This window comes from Microtus ochrogaster, chromosome 5, assembly GCF_000317375.1.
Source record: "Microtus ochrogaster isolate Prairie Vole_2 chromosome 5, MicOch1.0, whole genome shotgun sequence".
Classification (NCBI taxonomy): domain Eukaryota; kingdom Metazoa; phylum Chordata; class Mammalia; order Rodentia; family Cricetidae; genus Microtus; species Microtus ochrogaster.
The window spans coordinates 68,918,254-68,923,839 of record NC_022012.1 but is presented as its reverse complement, the minus strand read 5'-3'; positions in this window follow the sequence as shown (position 1 = coordinate 68,923,839).

Here is a 5,586-nt window from a genome sequence, read left to right as displayed (position 1 = left end):
GAACAGGCTTCACAGCTTCTTAGAGGTTTAATAATAGCGATTGCCACTATTGATGTTTGAACCTAGACTGGTTTACTCAACCAGTAAAAGTTTAGACAACATCTGTATGTTTTAAATGTAAATATTCAAAGATGTGTCATCATGAAACAGGGTCAAAAGAGGAATAGAGGAATAGAAACCTTACCTGAAATGTGTCTGTATGCAGCTCCCCACACAGATGGCCGTCATTAAGACAGGGCAGAGGGTCCTGATGGCAGGCAGAATTTTCTGCAGATCTCACCTCCCAATATGAATCTTCAGCAGATTATTGTCCAGTCATATTTTCCAAACCAGATACTTCTGCCTTTATGAGACAATGGATCTCTGCTTCCATTGCTAGATGAGTGAGTTTACACGGAAAGGTTTAGAACAAATTTACAGATAAATAAATATCAGACAGAGAATATTCATTTTGCATTTTTGTCTAGAACAACTCCTTTACATTTATTCTTTAAGGTGTTTGTTATACTTTAAAAAAATTCTTAGCTATTTGAAACTGAAAGGCATAAGAAAATGTGCATATTTTAAATGCCTTGGAGGTAGAAGTCTGAGTGGAGGCTCTAGAAGGCAGGTGGACACAAGGGTCCTAAACTGAGAGGTCTGGATGGAGACGTGGGTTTTCTTTAACTTTCTGGTTTGTTTTTTGGTTTTTCAAGATAAGGTATCTCCGTATAGCTCTGCCTGTCATGAAACTAGGTCTGTAGATTTTCCTGGCCTCGAACTCACAGAGATCCGCCTGTGTCTGCCACCCAAGTGCTGGGGTTAAAAGCATGCACCACCATTGCGCAGCCCCAGATGTGAGTTTTCTAACTCCACGTGGTTGGTGAAAGTCAAGATGGTGGTTAAGATCTCCTTCTACCATAATGGAAAGGTGGGGGGTATCCTAAGAGTACAAACTTCTATAAGTGAGAACTGTAATTTGACTAAAAACATAGTTTATTTAGCTATGCAATAAGGAGACTGGATGTAAGCAGCTCACTCTGGCAAGGACAAATGATGCCAGCAATCACCATCATCTTTCTCCTACACCACCTTTGCGTCACCCTCAGTCTTGAAAGAACAAAAGTACCCTTCCAATTCTGTATGTATGCTCTAGTGATAAAAGGGCAGAATGATGACATTCAAGCCTTCCCTTTGCCAGATGCCTTATTTGTTTGTTTGTTTGTTTGTTTTCTGCAATGTTGAGTATTGAGCTCAGGCCATTCATATGCTGGGCAAGCACTCTGCCACAGAGCCACTTTCCCAGACCTGCCAGCTACTCTTCATGGGAAAAGAAAACTTCTGAAGTTTCTGTCTACATACAGGTTGTGGTCCTGAACTGTGTCCCATGGCTCTCCCTAACTTCAGAGTAAAGGATTGAGTGTTTCCTCTTTCTGCTAGAAGAAAGCTAGAGAAAGAGGGATTAAACTGGGCATGTACTGACTTGACCTCTAGTACCTCCTCCAGTACAACCCTGAGTACTGAACGCTTGAGTGAAGGTAATGAGAAGGGGTTGGCTTAGAAGGGAGTCTACAGCTGAAGCAGAATGTTGTAGTGACGAGCTGAAAATGGGAGGATGTCAATATTGCTGAATTTGAGGGGAAGGGGTTTTAAACAGGAATCACCATCAAAAATGGAGTGGGTGGCTGGCAGTTTAAATACTCAAACGCTTATGGTATATTTTAGTGCCCAGCGGGAGACAGGGGAACTTAGATCGAGCAAATGCAAGGCAGTAGTAGGGACAGAAGCCATGTCGAAAGGAGCTCAGAGGACATGGAAATGTGAGGAAGAAATAAATGCAGAACGGATGCAGCTAGCTCTTCCGGAATGCTCTCTGTACAAGGAAAGATAGACTAAGATGACCTTTAGTTTCTGATCCTAAGTGCTGGGATTACAGGCATGCCCCTCCATGCCCAGTTTTACAAAGAATTTGAGATGCAACCCAGGGCTTCATTCATGCTAGGCCAGCATCCTACCAACTGAGCTACATCCTCAGCCTGAAATCAAATGAAATGTGAATTTCCCTCTTTCTTGCCCTCTGGCCTCTTCCTCCTCTTCCTTCCAGTGCTGAAGGTAGAAACCAGTGCAAGGTAGAGGTGGCACATGCCCTTGGTCCCAGCACAGGGGAAACAGAGGCAGGCGGATCTCGGAGCTCAGGGCCAACCAGATCTACAGAGTGAGTTCCCGGACAGCCAGGGCTACATAGAGAAACCCTGACATGAAAACCAAAAGAAAACAAACAACAACGACAACAGAAAAACTTCCACCCTTCTCCTCTGCACCGCTTCTGTTCCTCTTCCTTTCTTCTTCCTCCTCCTCCTACAGCGCTGGGGGAACCCAGTACCTCTCTCACACTAAGCAAGCCCTCTGTTCTTATCTTTTCCTGGATCCTTGCAGCTCCTTTTTTTTTTTAAATATTTATTTATTTATTATATACACAGTGTTCAGCCTCCATGTATGCCTGCAGGCCAGAAGAGGGCGCCGGGTCTCATTACAGATGGTTGTGAGCCACCATGTGGGTTGCTGGGAATTGAACTCAGGACCTTAAGAAGAGCAGTCAGTGCTCTTAACCACTGAGCCATCTCTCCAGTCCCTTGCAGCTCCTATCTTTAAACTCAGCACTGATACCATTTTTTTTAATGAGTTCCCTTTACTTGGACTTAGCATCTCAGTTAATGTCATGATCCCCTGCTGATCTAATGACTAAGGCCTGTGGACTGTACTGCTGTAACCCATCCCTTCCTACTCCACCTCACTCTTTACATACTAATAGCTCCCTAACTGGTCTTGCGGCCTCCTTTCTCAATGTAGCCCACATGAGAATCCCCATGCTGCCTCTCTAGACATGTCTCATCATCTCTCCCTTGCAACACGTGTAGTTTCCTGACTGCGATACACTCAAATCTCTCGTTTCCCTACATGCCGATCCTGCTGCTTCACCTTATCACCACACTTTTTTTTTTTAAAGACTTATTTATTTAATGTACGTTGGGGTTTTGCTTGCATGATGTCTGTGTGAGGGTGTCAGGTCCCATGGAACTGGAGTTACAGACAGTGTGAGCTGCCATGTGGGTGCTGAAGTTGAACCTGGCTCTCAAATCTGTTACTGTGTTACTACTGCTTGTTACAAAGACACTTTTCCTGTATTAAAAGAGTAAGAGTAAGTGCTTTTTGTTGCTGATATTAAATGTTTACAAAGTTGTCAGTTAATAGCAACATTTGTCAAGCGCTCCTAAAATTACGCTTGTGAAATGTTTTTAATCTAAAAGGGAGTGTGGGGGTTGGACAGATGTTAAGAGTGCTTGCTGCTCTGGGCAGATCAGGGTTCAATTCCCAGTAGTCAGAGGGTAGCTCACAATGGTTTGCAAGCCCAGTTCCAGGAGGTCTGACGCATCTTCCAGCCTCTGTATGCACTAGACAGGCACATAGTACACAGACGTGCATGTAGGCAAAACATCCATATACATAAAATAAAAATATATAAAAAGAAAAACCTCACCCCAGAGTCTACCTTCATTAGAAATGTTATTTTAGGGACTGGAGAGATGGCTCAGAGGTTAAGAGTATTGGTTGCTCTTCCACAGGTCCTGAGTTCAAAACCACATGATGGCTCACTACCATCTGTAGTGGAACCCCATAGTTCTCTCTCTCTCTCTCTCTCTCTCTCTCTCTCTCTCTCTCTCTCTCTCTCTCTCAGCTCTGTAGACCAGACTGTCCTCAAACTCACAGAGATCCGCTTGCCTCTGCCTCCTGAGTGCTGGGTTTAAAGGCGTGCACCACCACCATCTGGTAGCCTTTTTTCAATAATATAAGTGAAATGTCATAATCTATGATATTTTATATTTGGTTTCTTTTTAAAAGTTAAAATAATAAAGTGGGTGGTGGTGAAAATGAGGAAGATACAGGTTGAAGTTAGGTATCTTTTTATATTCCAACCCTTCTCCCCTGGCCCTGTACTTGGTTTCTTCCAACATCATTTTTGTTAGCTGTAACCATATTGCTGGAGGAAACAATAGTTGCTTCATATTGAGTACTTGAGAATATTACATTGCATGATTATACCACAATCTGCTTATTCTCTTTTCTGTTAATTGACGTTTGTGTGGCTCTGAGGTGTGACTTACAAATACTGCGGCTATGTGCACAGTCATGTGTTGCTTAACAACAGAGATATGATCTGAGAACTGTATCATTGTGTGATTTTGTCATTATGTGAACATCAGAAGGAGTACTTACACAAACCAGATGGCTATGGTGTCACTGGGTAATATGACCTTTTTTTTTTTTTTTTGGTTTTTCGAGACAGGGTTTCTCTGTGGCTTTGGAGCCTGTCCTGGAACTAGCTCTTGTAGACCAGGCTGGTCTCAAACTCACAGAGATCCACCTGCCTCTGTCTCCCGAGTGCTGGGATTAAAGGAGTGTGCCACCACCGTCCGGCCAACTATACCATTATTAATCCTCTCTGATGGAGATATGACACTGGGATCTAAAGACAAGACATTGGTTTTGATATGCTGATTTTGATTTTCATGTACATTTTAATTATACGCACTTATATATTATAATTTGAAATAAATATATTTCTTATATACATTGATGTATGTCAGAATGAACTTTGAATTTTCATCTTGAAAAGTGCTTTTTCAAGTCTTGACCATTTTTTTTTACAGAAATTTAAAAGAAATTTTCATTATTAATTTTTATCATTACCAATACCAGTGTTAATTGTGCTGGCATCAAAAGAATATGTAGTTTCAAATGATCTTGAGTTTTTTTTATCCTTTTGTCTCTGCTGATCCTTCTGTCTCTGCTTCCTGGGTGCTGGGGTTACTGGTGTGCAACCCCACACCCAGCTCTATGCAGTGCTCTAACCCAGGGCTTAGAGCACACCAGACAAGCCCCTACCAACTGAGTTACATTCCCTAAGGGCAGACATTCTTATTTCTTCCTTTCTTTCCTTTTCTCTCCCTTTTCTTTTCTTTCTTTCTGTTTATTTTTTTTTTTCAATACAGGGTTTCTCTGTGTAGCTTTGGAGCCTGTTCTGGAACTCACTCTGTAGCCCAGACTAGCCTTGAACTCACAGAGATCTGCCCGACTCTGCTTCCGAAGTGCTGGGATTAAAGGTGTGCGCCACCACTGCCCAACAGGGCAGACATTCTTATTCACACTGTAGTCATCTCTGTGAGGCCTTCCCTTTGTTGGTGGTGCAATGGTGGGTACTTATAAGTCTTTTCTTACCACAGAATCCTGACCACACACTCCCAAAACGGCTTTGAGGGGACACATCTGTGAACTAATGATTTACTCCTCCCTCTGGCAATTCAGTTCAATGGAAAAGGATCCTCTGAAAAAAATTTCCTGGGTCAGACAACTATGTAGCTCCAGAAAAGTCTGATCATTGTTGAAGTAGAAGTGGCGGGCTGCTTCCCACCTCTCAGCTCCCGGCCACCGGCTAGCTTTACCCGGAATAATTACACAGAAACTGTATTCATTTAAACACTGCCTGGCCCATTAGTTCCATCCTCTTATTGGCTAACTCTCACATCTCGATAAACCCATTTCTAATAA